The sequence below is a fragment of the Petaurus breviceps genome, unplaced genomic scaffold (assembly GCF_028583685.1).
Source record: "Petaurus breviceps papuanus isolate PSGF00001 unplaced genomic scaffold, PetGlider_PUasm1.0 174, whole genome shotgun sequence".
Lineage (NCBI taxonomy): Eukaryota > Metazoa > Chordata > Mammalia > Diprotodontia > Petauridae > Petaurus > Petaurus breviceps.
In genome coordinates this window covers 76955684-76969863 of record NW_027185761.1, presented here as the reverse complement: position 1 = coordinate 76969863, position 14180 = coordinate 76955684, and the positions used below count along the sequence as shown (strand labels likewise).

General features: G+C 49.6%; 1 protein-coding gene across 1 annotated transcript in view; it reads left to right on the top strand.

The window, feature by feature from the left end:
- The window catches only part of LOC138158290 (cAMP-regulated phosphoprotein 21-like), a 69258-nt gene that overhangs the window by 48461 nt on the left and 6617 nt on the right, over positions 1–14180 (top strand). The window lies entirely within an intron of this gene.

The following is a 14180-nucleotide window of genomic DNA, read 5'->3' as shown; positions in this document are numbered from 1 at the left end:
GAGGAAGGGGGCGAGGAAGAGAGGGAGGGAGAGAGAGAGAGAGAGAGAGAGATAGTGAGAGAGAGAGAAAAGGGATAAAAGATAATGTAAACAAATCAAAATCTTGGAGGGACCGAGAGAGAGAGAGAGAGAGAGAGAGAGAGAGAGAGATATTCAGTGAGAAAGAAGCAGAGAGACAGATGGATTTAGGCAAGATGGTGGCAGAAAGTCCATAACAAGCAGGTCTTCCAAAAGCTGTGTGGGCTCCCATGAGGAGGACTGAGCTTCCTTCCTCGCACACGAAGGGCCACGTGGTGGAGATATAGTAGGGAGGATTCTTGCCCAGATCTGGATTTGATTTGATGCCACCACAGCCCCTTAAAGCTCTGAGATGCTGTGCAGTGTCTGAGGCAGGATTTGAACCCAGTCTCCTCTCCACTAGCTATGTTGCTTCTCACAGTATGAGCTAACTAGAAACTAAACATCTAAGAGAAGAATGTTTTCATTATAAAAGATAATGTAAACAAATCAAAAACTCTTTTCCCAAGTGAGGTGTTTCGTCTTTCATTGCCAAAGTCTGACCATGGCCGTTGCCCAGACGGGAAGGAGTGCCATGCCATACGCTGACCCATGTGTGACTATGGCTGTGAGCCCATAGAAAACCTAGGTAATGAATGGCCAAAGTATGTCCATGACCTTGACCCCAGAGGGACCATGAGAACTTGTCCCAGAGCATGGACCAAATGCCCTCCAGCCTTTGCTCAGGTATGGACTGCCTGGGCAAGAATCAAACTAAAACCATGAAAATCTATAAGCCCTCTTGGGACAATTAATGTTGAGTTGCATTGAGATGTTTGGTTTTGCTTGTTTTTTCAAATGTTGCCAGATTTTCCTTAAAGAGAGCCCTGCCCTTCACCCTACCCCAAACCTTGTCTGAGTTATGTCTTCATAGATGTGGCGGAATCTGGCTGACATTGTTAAATATAGTCAGGGACCTCTGACCATTCCATCCAAAAACCACTTTCCCTCTCTCAGCCAATGGACATATTTGCAGCCTCCAGGCATCCTGGAAGAAGCCTAGCAGAGACAAGCCTCTGAGCAGCACAAGGAGGGACCTATTGGTGGCAGCGCCTTTGCTACGGTTGCCTTCTTGCCCAGAAACAAGCCCGCCATGCTGCTAATTGGCTCTCCTGAGGGGCCTGCATGCCACTGCATGGGAAGTGCTAACATGAGAAGTGGATCATTGCAGTAATTTGGGCCGTTGGGCAGCTAGTGGGCCCATTGCCTGCTCACACTCTGGGGAGGGGTAATTCATCATCGCCCGTCCTCCGTGGCGAGAACACGCCCTTTGTGGGCAGAGGCGAGGCTAATAGACTTTCCCAGGGTGTCTGAATTGCTTCGATAAATCACAGCTGTCATGCAGATTGTGCTTCTCATGTACCAGAACATAAGTTATCTCTAGTCTTTATAGAGCCAGAGCCTTTCCAAGATGGGTATTTGTGTAAATGGTAATGCGTCATAGCTCGTTGCCTGCGATGAAATTAGGAGGCTCTGAATGGCTTTCTTCTTTTCAGATGGAGCAGCGCCTCCCTAGGATATCATTGTGGTTCCCCATTGTTTTCGTTGCCCTGTAGAGTCATCATTTATTTCCTTAGCAATGAGAGCCCCCCTTTGCCGTCTTCCCTAGGAAGCTGTTGGGTATTTACGAACGATGTTGACATTCCTTCTCCCATTGTTTAAAAAAAATACTTTCCTTTTTAACTGACACAATAGTTCACTCTGAACACAATGAATGAGATCAATAAACAGACCACGTTTGTGTAATTGGACAAGTGATGTTCTTGTCCCTGGCTCTGTCCCCATGTCTGCCATAGCCCTTCAGCTTTGCTCTTTCTCATTCATCGTTACGAAAGAGGAGCAGGGAGTGTCCATCGCGGGATGGCCTCCCCTCTCATTAGCTGATGACTTTCTATCTCCAGGCAGTAGACATTGGCCAGACCAAGGGGTTCTGGGCTCCATTGTTCAGGGACAGAACAACCTTTATGTTTAGATTCCTCTGTAACTGGCTCTGTAAATCATCCTCTGAGGGCGCCATGATTTCGCTTTGGAGGAGGTGACCCACTTGGCGATTACATTTTCATTATATTTACCTTAATCACTATGTGCTTCCCAGGAAAGAGATCCCCCATTGCCAAGCTCTTTTCTACCCAGATGACTTTGGTGATTCTTAGCACCCCAGGCCATTGGAAAGCATCTCATTTGCCACCTTGTGGTACCTGTCATGTAACTTGGTGATGTCAGCATTTGTTGGAGCTACACTTTCTCTGTTTAACATGAACAGCTTCCCTTCATTCTGGGATTGCACAGAGGGGTCGCTGGCTTCCAGCTCCCTGATTCTCACTGGATGCTGCCCCCACATGTCTCACCTGATTCCTGGATCTGACCTGGGAATCTTACAGGCTTCACTCATAGGACACACGCAGCAGCAGTTTTCACAAAAGAGGAAAAATTCTAAAGGCGAACTCAGCAGCAAATTGAATGTCCAGGGACCAACCTAGTCAAGGCAAGGGAAGGGTATTACCTCAGGCTAGAGGTAAGAGGAGATCTACCTAGTGTGGAAGGGTCATCCATGGTGCGCAGCTCAGATCCCCAAAGGAACAGACATTTCTCAAGCACCTGCTCTGTGCCCAGATCTGTGTTCTAAGCACTGGGGATCCAAGGACAGATCACTGAAGAATGTGTTCCTCAGTTCTTTGGAAGATGATCGGTGTGGGCACAGCTTCCTCTGGGCTTAAAGCCATGCTTCACCTGGTATCTACATGTCTGCTAGTGACCTCTCCCATCCCACTAAGACTGGTCCCCAGAAGTCCAAAAGAGGCCTTGCTGTGTGACCAGACCTGCTGGAGAAACCTTCCAGAATGTGTGCTTATTTCATTCCTGTGGGTTTTTTGGTCATTATTCTCAGCTTATGTTTAGTGGATTCATTTGAATAATGCCATGATTCCTCTCTTAAAATGCTTATTAAGTTTAAATGTAAATGAGTCTGGAGAAGAGGCTAAGGTCCCCCTTTATTGGATCCACAAGTTATGGGAGGTGTATTGGAAAACAGGCAGTGACTGGGGAAGCTTCGACAGAAGCATCATTGATGGTACTCTGACTGTCCTTGTCCACCACCAATCTGGCTGTGCTTAAAAACTAAGTAAGACAGAAAGAAATAGAAAGGTGTTTGATGCAGATGGGAGGCACCAGAGACAGTTCACGAAGGCCATCTGAGCACAAACCTAGAGAAGTCAGCAAGTTCTGGTCAAGGAGGTGATGGCTAGGGGTGAGGTTCTTTGGCCATGACACCCCACAGATCCTTTGCCACTGAAAGGCTCTGGTTTCCCTGCTCTGGGCCTCCTTCTGCCACTGCAGATCCCAGTCCATGGGATCCCTCTCATCATCCCTGTGCAGTGGAGGTGATGATTTGATGTCCTGCAGCCAATCTGCTCATAAGCCTATTTGGACGTCTCTAGCCTAGCACTAGCTGCTGAAGGGTCTAGCATTTGTCCTGTCTTTGGACCCATGCTCAGACAAGACAACACAGCTTTCCTTGCTTGCACAGTGTCTAAAAGCTCAGGCTTATGGCCATATCTGAATCACAATCTGTATTGCAAGCGCCCTAGAAAACAAAGAAAAATGTCAAACGGGGTCAGCCCTGCATAGAATCCTCCCGGCATGTGGCTAGAAAGGAGGCAAGGGATGGGGGTGGGGAGTCCATAGTTTTTAGACCAATAGCAAGCATTATTAACTCTTGGTATTTGAAGTGTGAAATCCTTGGCAAACAGTTAACGTGTCAACAGCACTGGAGGCCTCTCACTGGTACCTCAATTTGCATTCTCCCCATAAGTAACCAGAAGACAGAAGGAAGTTGAAGCTGAATGGGAAGATGGACAAGCCCATGCCTTTGAAGAGTGGCAGGGAACAGAAACAAGGAGTCTTCTAACCTGGAGGCCTTGGCCACACCACACTACCAGACTCATGGGAGGCCCTTGTGGAAGATGACAATGTCACCAAGGACCATCAAAGTCCATTAAACCAAATCAATGTTAGCTTGAGGGCTGGTGACCAATGCTCCAGTGGGGGTGAGAGAATGGCACCGAAATACACATTTAAAGCCCAAAGAAGACAGGTGGTGAGGCTAATTTTCTGTTCCTGAGATCCCCAAATGCCCTCAGACCACTGGGAGAGATGGAACATTAGGAGAGGTCACCTCGTGGGTTCCCCAGCAGGGGAACAAAGGCTCACTCAGTAGCCTGTTTCCAGCTTAGAAGCCAGAAAACTCCGAGCTTCAGGGAGCAGACTTGCCTGGTCCCAGGGATTCTACAATTTGGTGAGGATTTCGTCCTTTTGCCCAAGAAGCCACAGCACCTGCCCCACTTCGCACAGTAAGTTTACAAGTTCCTAGACCAGCCCCCATTCCACTCTGCCTGTCCTTCCCCAGAGACCTATGCTCCTAGCTCCACAATCAGAGTTGACTTCTTACAAAGGGATGTGGGGACAGGAGCAGGGTAATAGATCCAGGGTCTCCTCAGTGAGGGTGCCCTCTTACTGACGCTAATCACGATCTGCAAGTCTGGTGTCCCCTCGCTGTGCACTGCAAGGGTCCAAGGACCTCGTCTCAGTGATCAGCCTTCTAGGGGGAATTTAACTGAGTGACCCTTCAGACCCTTCCTAGAGGCCTGCCCAGCTAGAGAGTCTGCAAGGGTGCAGTGGCCCAAGGACTTGCCTACTGGAGAGCAGAGGACAAGTCCCCACTGGAAGGCCTCTGGCTCTCAGCCAAGGAACAGCAAGAGATGCTCACTAGGTAAACCACTTCACCTCTGCCCCAGTTTCTTCAACTGTAAAATAGAGATGACAGCACCTTGCCCCCAGGGTTCTTGGGGAGACAAATGAGGGGATATTTGTGAAGCTCTAAAGTATGATAGGAAGCCATCCCCTCCTCACGGCTTCTTTCTGCCTCAGAGAGCCCCTGCATTGCTTGCTGGCCTTAGCAGCCAACACCGCTGCTCAGGCCTTGCCTAGTTTCCATCGGGCCACACCCTGGGTAAGTCAGGGTGTGAGCCAGGCCCTGCTGCCCCACCTGCACTGACTTCCAGCCATGGTGCCTGCCTGGTCTCTAACTCTAAATGGTCCAACTCAAAAAAAAATCAAACCAAAATTCCACAAGACTCCCCAGCTTCTCATTTCACGTTTCTACCTTGACCTACCTCCAGTACCCAGTTATCTCTTCTCTCACCTCCATGCCTTGGCACAGATGAGCACCCAGGTAAAAGGCCTACTTCCTCTGTTCTAGTCCTTCTGTGACTTTGACACTTCTCAGTCAGTGATATACCCACTGAAATCTGCTGAGGGAATCACCGGGGCTGAAGGAGGCAGGGGAGCAGACCAGAGCCAACCGCTCCTGTGGGTATGAGACTGAGTCAGACAAGGGAGGGCATGTTCCAGGGAGGACTCAGCCCAGGCTAGAGAACATGAATCACACGTGGACCCAGTGGGCACCATGCTGTGGTTTCCCCCAGTGGTATTGGGCAGGTCCTGAATCCAAGAGGAGGAAGGGGCCATCTGGGCCAGGAGTGAGTGAGTGAGTGAGTGGTAGCACAGAGGGGGGAGGTATGGAGACAGCATGGGCATAGTTCAGGGTTAGTTGTAAGGTGATATTTGAGGAAGCGGTAACTTGAGATACCTGCCTTTTCATATATTTCTATAGATAAGTGTCCAGTGAGGCCTGAGGCATGTGGCCCACCCTTCATCAAATAGGTCTTGACTGACTGGCTGGGATCAAGGTCCCATTCCATCCACCTTGTTCCTTCAGCTTTGCTTTGGCCCTTCCCTCCCAACCCGCTGAGGCACCCTCCTTCCTGCCAAGCACCCTCAGCCCTGCTCCCCCAGGGACTCGTTTCTGTCCCCAGGAGCTGCATTTTTATTGTAACAGACTACATCCTATCATTCTGACAGACGGTGTCGCACAGGCCGACAAACCATGCTGTTATTCCGGGGCTGAGGATGGCTCGTCTCGTCGTGCACTGGGGCCCCACGTCAGGCTTACTCATTCCATAGCCGCGGAATGCTTTGGTTGTTTCCTGGGTTTGGGCTCCGGTCATGTCGGGCATGTACAACTCTGCTTTATTCATTTTTGGGAGTTTTCTAGGGAAAGATTCTGCAATGGTTTGGCATTTCCTTCTCCAGCTCATTTTACAGATAAGGAAACTATGCGGAGTGAAGTGACTTACCCAGGGTCACACAGCTAGCAAGTGTCTGAGGCAAGATTTGAACTCATGGAGTCTTCCTGACTCCAGGCCCAGTGATCTCTGCACTATGGCGCCCCCAATGACAAAGGAGCCTACTTTTCCCCCCATATATTCTCAATAATGGCATTGAACCAAAGGGTACCGTTATCCTGCAGAAAGACTGTTAGGTCTCCCATGAGTGCCTTCTGTGCCTGCTTCTCCCCAGCCCTGCCAACATCGAGTTGGTCAGTCTGATGTGTCCACAAGGGAAGGCTGACGTTAGTCATTTTCACTTCATTTTCTGCAATTCTTAGGAATGGCATTCATTGTTTCAATTCATCAGCTTCTGTTAATTCACTCTTCTGTGCATTATCTGTGTCCTTGGCCATCACCCTCTCCTCCAATGACTTCCGTCTGCCCTGCATTTATCTTGTATGATATGATTTGTAAAGTTTGTGTCCCTGCTAGACCACGAGGTCCTTGAGGGCAGCTGCTGACTTTGCCTTTCTCCACACCCCCAGTGTTTAGCACAGTGCCTAACACACAGTAGGTGCTTCATCAATGTTTCCTAATTGACCGATCCCCTGAAGAAATTATCTGTGATGTCACCTGCGAGGTGCTTCCATTTGGGGCACTCACCTTTCCATGACATCATGAGGATGAATGCTGAAGAGGGGCAGGGAGGCCAGGACAGGTTGGGCCTTGGCACCAAGTCTTCTCATCTCTGTCCCTCTCAAGCTTTGGGGCCTGAGCACAACATGGAGCCAGCCCAGACTGGAGAGTGCATGGGGGCCTCCAATCCACATACACCAGAAGCTGTGCATGCCACTCCCATCCATCAAAGTGAAACGAGGCTGTCGGAGGTGGGAGGGCAGCTTGGCCCAGCCCTGGTCTCCCCACCATTCCCAGGCAGTGAAGTCAGGAAGCAGCATTTTATCCCTTTGGTTTTCTATGAGAACGTGCTGCTTTGACCAGAAAGATGAAGGGGAGACAAGAGATCCTCCCACTCACATTCCGGCATTCTTCTTGGGTGGGGACAGAAAGACCCTTGTGGTTTTTCACTGCCTTCTTCAAAGCACACCATGGGTTCTGAAGACAATGCCAGGGCCTCCTTTTCCTGGAGTAGCCAGACCTCCAATATGGCAACAGGGTCATGGAATGGAGTGGGCATCCTCCCCAAGCCTATGGACAGGGCCCACCACGCTGGACAGTAGGGCTCCAAGGGGGACACCGTTCAGCCCCTGCCCTGGCGGGACTTCCACACTAGGCTGGGTCCCTCGTGATAGTCACAACTCCACAGGAAGGAGCCTGTTCAGAGCCAACAGGGCAGAAAATTGAGCCATTCAAGGAGGACTGAATGGAGGAGGAAGGAAAGAAGCTGGCCCCCAGTCCCAGTGCCTGGCCCCTCTGCCACAGCACCAGATGCTAGAGAACTCCTATGCCAAACCTCTGTCAAGCCCCTGCAGAGGAGGCTGGCTCTCTGCTCTTCTGCAGACCAGCAGCCACTGAACAGATTCTGGGGGCAGGCTCAGTGGAAATAACTGCCGGCCTCAGCCAAAGATCACACAGACAGCCTGCAAATATCGCATTTCAGCTGCGCCTGCTTCCATCAAACCTCTCAGCCAATTTCACGAAACCAATGAATAAGTATTGATTGACTGACAGCTGAGTAGCAGGTGTGGTGCTCGTGATAAGTTAGCAAGGTCCGGAGGGAAGTGATATCTTCTCACAGAAGCTTCCCCTTTCAGAGAGTCCACACAGACCCATGGAATCTGTGGCACACCCTGAGGCATCAAGGGACTCTGGCCCTTGGCCCTGCCTGGATCATGGGCCCTCCTGAAGGGGCTGCCCTTGGACACAAGCCCCTTTGAGATGAAGGCAGGGAGAGGCTGTTCAGGGACTGAGTGCTCTCCACTATGAAAAGTGGAACTTTCAGGAGGAGAGGAAGGAGGTGGGATGGGGAGTCCTGCAGCTTTCCTGCCCTGTGCTCTCCCAAGGACTCGAAGGTCTGTCCAGATCTTCCTCAGGCCACCTGGGTTACCATTACCATACCTGAAAGACCTCCAGGGAGGTAGCTCAGAGAGGGTGCCTGCTCAAGTCTTTGGGGTTCTATTCCCACAGATGACTGAAGTGGAGACAAAAGCTTCCTCCCACCTGAAGCTCCTAGGACTTGTGTGGGTAGTTAGAGAAGGGCAAGGGCCTCATGGGAGGACAGTAGGAGTGTCCTTCGTGTGGTCAGTGACCACATAGGGCACCAACTGATTAAGAGTCCCCAGAGAGTCTTCCTCAGTAGGGATCAGACTTTGGGGCCTGTGGCACAGTCCTCAAGGGATCTCTCACCCAGTCAAGCCTTGCCTAACCAGAAGGGGTGCTGTCCTGATCTCCTTCCCATAGACCCTGGCTTGAGCACAGGCCAACTTCTGTGGACATCTGCATAGAAAGAGAAGTCCGAAGTTGGGGAGCCAACCCTCAGCCTCCATTCCCTGCAGAGCCCAGGGTGGCCTGCTCCACAGAGAAGCCACTCCAATCACACTAAGATCCTTCAGCTTTGACCTGATCCACTACCCAGTCTTTCATTCTGAATACAATCACACTAATTTCTAAAGCTGACCGCTCCTTCCTTCTCTGAGATAAAGGGCGATGTGCGAAAGTTAACCCCTTCAACTTTTCTTTGTGACGGGAAAAGGGGAGTTTTCCCACTGTCACATAATTCAGAAAAGGTTGATTGAATTTTGTTTGAGCTTTAAGGGAAAATCAGATGGAGCCCGCTGCAGCTGTCTTCTGCTCCCGGCATTAAAGCTGTCCCCACAACTTTAAGGAATGTTTGTCAGCAGTGTGCCGGGGCCACCATCCCTCCCCTCAGCCCCATTTTTATTAGGAGAGGCTCCGCCTTGTTTCCTCTCTTGGCAGCCAATATCTCTATTCAATGAGTGCCCAATTCTGCCAAAGTCAGACAGTGACCTGCTGGCGGTTGTGCTGATTAACTGGCAGTCCATGAACACCAAGGCATAGCAGACCATGCCTTCCCTGCTGCTCGTCTTGAGGCAAACCCATGCAGTTGTCTTCGAAGGTTCTGGGGGTCTGGAGAGGGCCTCCCCACACTGACAGTCAAGGGGAGGCTACTGGTATCTGGGAACCTCTAGCTCCAGTTTTCTGGGCTTCATCCTAAACTTTCTGCTCTTCTACATACGGTGTGTGACTGAGACTGCTAACAAGCCCCATGGATTATTCATCTCCACAACATTGACAGCTGGGAAGGATGAGTTCTCCTGACATAATGAGAGTTACAGGGAAAGTGGCCCCTCAAAAGCAAAAGGATTGAACTCCATCTCAGCCATGTGTCTTCCTAAGATGGCTGTCTTGGCTCCAAAAATATGCTTTGGTCGGTCCTGTGGAGTCAATCACAGTGGTTTGGAGAGTGGGAGCCCAGCAAAGAAAGCCAGCTTCCATGTGTCAGACCCTTTCCTTGTAAGATGACACGTGGCTCACCTTCCTTTTATTCTGATGGCCATCAATGGACACTCCTCAACAGGACTGTGAGAAGGGTCATTGGCAATCCCCCCTGACTCCAGGTCCGTCGCAGAGCACCATGGCCTTGGAACCTCCCCACCCAGTCTTCCTCTGAAGCCTCATGGCCTCCTTCGGAGCAGCGGGAAGGGCCCCAAAGCCTTTCGAGTTGCTTGTTTCCTCTGGGTGGCTGGGACTCTCTGACAGTCGAGGCAGCAAGAGAGGCCACCAAGGTTCAGAGAATTACCGCCGCGATCTGACAGCCTCCTCCTGCCTTCAGACGAATCCAACAGCGGCCTCCCTCCGAGGCTCTCATTGAAATTCAGGACATGGTCTGTTCTGCTCGTCGCTTAATGAAGTGTCTCGTGTTTGCCCTTGATTTCGAAAATCCTCCTTTGGAGCCGCGAAAACGCGGAGAGGGAGAGTGTAATTGCGGTAAAGAAGCGGTGGAGCCCCGGTCCTGGGGCGTCGTTAGAGAGTGCCTCGCGTCTGGGGGTGTTCTCCCGAGACATCAAAGCGGCTTCTCAGAGGCCCCTCTGGGTAGTGTAGAAGCTTATGAGCGGGCTGCTGACCAGCCAAAGGACGGGCAGCCCCGCTCCCTTCCGGACGCCCATCCAGTGTGGTCCCTGGGGCAGCAGGCACGGTCCCTCTTGCCCCAGGGTTCCCACCCTTCGCAGAAGGGCTTCGTAAGAGAGACATCGGAAAGGAGCCAGACTGGCAGAGAGGGTGGGCAACGGAACGTTTGCCTGGCAAAATGAGAGAAGCTAGCTCGGACCATCCAGAAGAAAATTGAGAAGTCCATGCAATTTATGGCCATCCTGGGGGGATGTTCTTTCGAATGAGTCTAACCTCACCTCCCTACACACACACACACACACACACACACACACACACACACCCCACCACCACCACAGCACACACACACTACACACCACACACACACACACATCTCACACACACACTTCCCACCACCACCACACACCACACACACATACTTCCCACCACCACCACACCACACACACTACACACCACACCACACACACACACTCACACTCACACTTCCCACCACTACCACCACCACACCACACACACACACACACACACACACAGAGTACACACCACATACACCTTACACACACATACCAGATGCACATTTGAGAGCTGAGCTTAACTTTGAGTTGTCTCAAAGTGGTGGTCTGACCGGCCAGAGGATTCTCAGCTTCCATAGGCATCAATTCTATGCTGTTCTCTTGGCTTTGTGACATTAGATGTCACACACCCCAAGACCATTCATACAGGATTCATAAGACTCATTTGCCCCTGTGGGAAAGATTAATAATCTTTCCCTTTCAGCAACAGTCAGGAAACCTTTCTCTTGGTTCACTGTTAGGTCAGTCTCCAAAGGCACAGGTTTACCTGAATACCTGGTGACTCCTCGTTCTGGGGAGCTTCTAACCACCGATGCTTCCTTGACTAGCTTAATCTCTATTCTAGAGAAGGAAGGAGAGGTGAGTTCCACCCCTTCCCCTACAGAGTGTGATCCCTGATGGCCTCTCCAGAGTCAAAATTTGAAGGGGAAATGTCTTAAATTTGTGCATCTCGTGTTTCTTTTGAGCTACTGCAATGGTGCTTTGTTCATAGAGCACAGCACCTTCTTTGATGAGGGCATGCCATGCTGGGCAGTCCTGTGTGCTGTCTTGAATGTCTCAAATCCATTCCAAAGTTTTTCAGAGAGGCTTTGAGGGTATCCTTGTGCCATTTCATCTGACCTCCATGTGAGCACCTACCTTGTATGAGTTCTTCATAAAACAATGTTTTGGGTAAATGTGCTTTTGGCATTTGAATAACATGGTCAGATCACTGGATGTGCACTCTCTGGAGTAGAGTTTGAATGCTTGGCGATTTAGTTCAAGAAAAGACCTCAGTATCTGGACTCTTATCGTGGCCAGTGATCTTTAGAAACTTCCTAAGACAATTTGTATGGAAGTGATTCAGTTTCCTGGATGTTACTGGGACGCTGTCCAAGTTTCAAAGGTGTATAGCAATGAGGTCAGCACAAGGGCTCGATAGACCTTCAATTTGCTAAACAGTCTAATACCTCTTCTCTACCACACTTTTCTTCAGAGCCTCCCAAACACTGAACTAGGTCTGTCAATGTGTACACCAACTCCATCATCTCCCTAGAAAGTATACTGCCAAGGTAAGTGAACTTATCCATAGCATTCCAAATGTCTTGATTTGCTCTAATGGATGGTTCCACATATGGATGGTGTGATCTTGGCTGGTGGAAAACCTGTATTTTCTTGGTGTTAATTGTTATACCAAAATTAGCACAAGCAGCAGAGAACTGATCCATATTTGTTGCATTTCAGCTTCAGAGGATGCATTGAGTTAAACAGTTAACATCAAGTTAAACAGTTTACCATCGGTATGGTAGCTGACTTTGATGCCATTTTTGTCCTTGTTGAAAGCGTCTGACAACATTGCTGAAAACATCATGCCAAAAAGCATGGGAGCAAGCACACAGCCCTGCTTCACTCCTTTGGTGACTAGAAAGAGGGAGAATATTGTTCATTATCCAGAACCCATGCCAATATGCCATATCATGGAACCGATGGATATACAATACTGATGAGCTTCTCCAGGCACCTGGTTGTGCCACAATCTCCCATAAGCCCTCAAGACTCACAAATTTAGGCTCTAGAGGGACCACAGAGGTCAAGTTCCACATCTTCATTTTACAGATGAGAAACTGAGGTCAGGGCAGCAGGTTCTGAGACCTGCCCATGGTTGAAGTTCCCTGTGCCCATGCTTTGGCAGAATTCCTACTTCAAGCATCATTTCCTCCAGTCATCTCTGGTTTGTTCACCTTGTTTCCAATTAAGGTCCAATTAATTAAGTTAAAGTCAAGTTCTTAGTGCAAAAGTAATTGTCAAGGTGTGATTCTGTGTTCCACAATCCAGTCAACCTGGAGGATGGGTCCCTGGCTTGTCTCAGCAGCACAGTTCCTTCGTCCACAAGTATAGATGGAAGACTTGCCTTCCATTCTCATGAGCACAGACTGTGGGTGTGACCCACTTAAAGTCCCACAAGTAGTAAGATGGGAGATTTGAACCCAGGTCCTCTGACTCCAAAGTCACTGCTCTTCCCATCCCCTCATACTCTGCTGCCTCCCTATCTCTACATAGCTGAACTCTCCAAAGTGAATGTTGGGTTTATACTGGGTCCTATAGACCAACTTCTGTGTTTTGTAAAGATTAAACCTGGGTCCCTTGAGGTCAATGAACTGAGGCAGAACTGTGGGTCTGTGGTTCTAGCTGGAGAGCTTGAAGTCAGTGCTAACCTCTGCCTCAGATAGTTACCAGCTATGTGACCCTGGGCACCTCTTAACCTCTCTGGGTCTGTTTCCTCACCTGTAAAATGACAGTGTTAGATCTAATGATTTCTCAGATTTCTTCCAGCTTTAAATTTATGATTCTGTAACTCTTGACTAAGGATAAAAACATACTAACCATGTTTAGACTGTGAGCCCACCAGCTCCTGTGGGCTCCAGGATTCCACATTGGAAGAGCTGGGGGAGGGAGTAGGTAGATTTTCCTGCCCACTTTCCTCCCCTGAGCCTACTTCTATTTGAAGTAACCCCCCAGTGCACCTAAGACACACCCGATACATCCCATCCAAAGAAAACACCATGCACCCTCCCAGTTGTGATCAGAGAGACCACAGAAAGATCAGCAGGCTGCCCAACTAAAAGATGCAGGTGTGGATTTCTCAGGGGCAGCTACTGAAAATCATGCAGGATTCATGAATATAAATGGGGTATCCCTTGCGGTGATGTTTTCATTTGAAAATTACCGAGCATTTTGCTCCCCATATAAATGTGTGTCTGCCTTCACTGTATTTGCTTGTGAGAACCTCCTCACTGGGAAATTGATGCATAACTGAATATTAAAATTCACAAATCACAGAGGGGAGACAGCTGTGGAAGGGGCGGGGGGGGACCCCAGAGAAACTGTGCCATTGATCCTTCACAGCTCTCCTGGACTCCATGAGCCTCCCAGGCCTGGTCTAAAGACCACCCCCCCCCCAGTCCTTTAGACTCTCCTTCTTTACGCGTACTGCTTGGTGCCTTTCTTTTACACAGGTGCTTAATAAATGCTAGCTAAGTGAATGACTGACACCCTCTCCTGAGATAGTTTCTCCACTCTGGTTTTTTAAGGCTTTGCAGGATGCCCTCTTCATAACAGTAATGAGCACAAGGACCCCACCCTTCTCCCTAATGCTCCAGTCCACAGACAAGGGAAGTCTAGAGTCCCAGGCTGCTTTTTGTAAGCACTAGAAGAAACTGTTCAGTAAGTGGACTCTGGAAGAGTGATTGGCTAAGGATTCTTTTAAAGGCAACTAAGCGTGTATAGATCTGCTGGG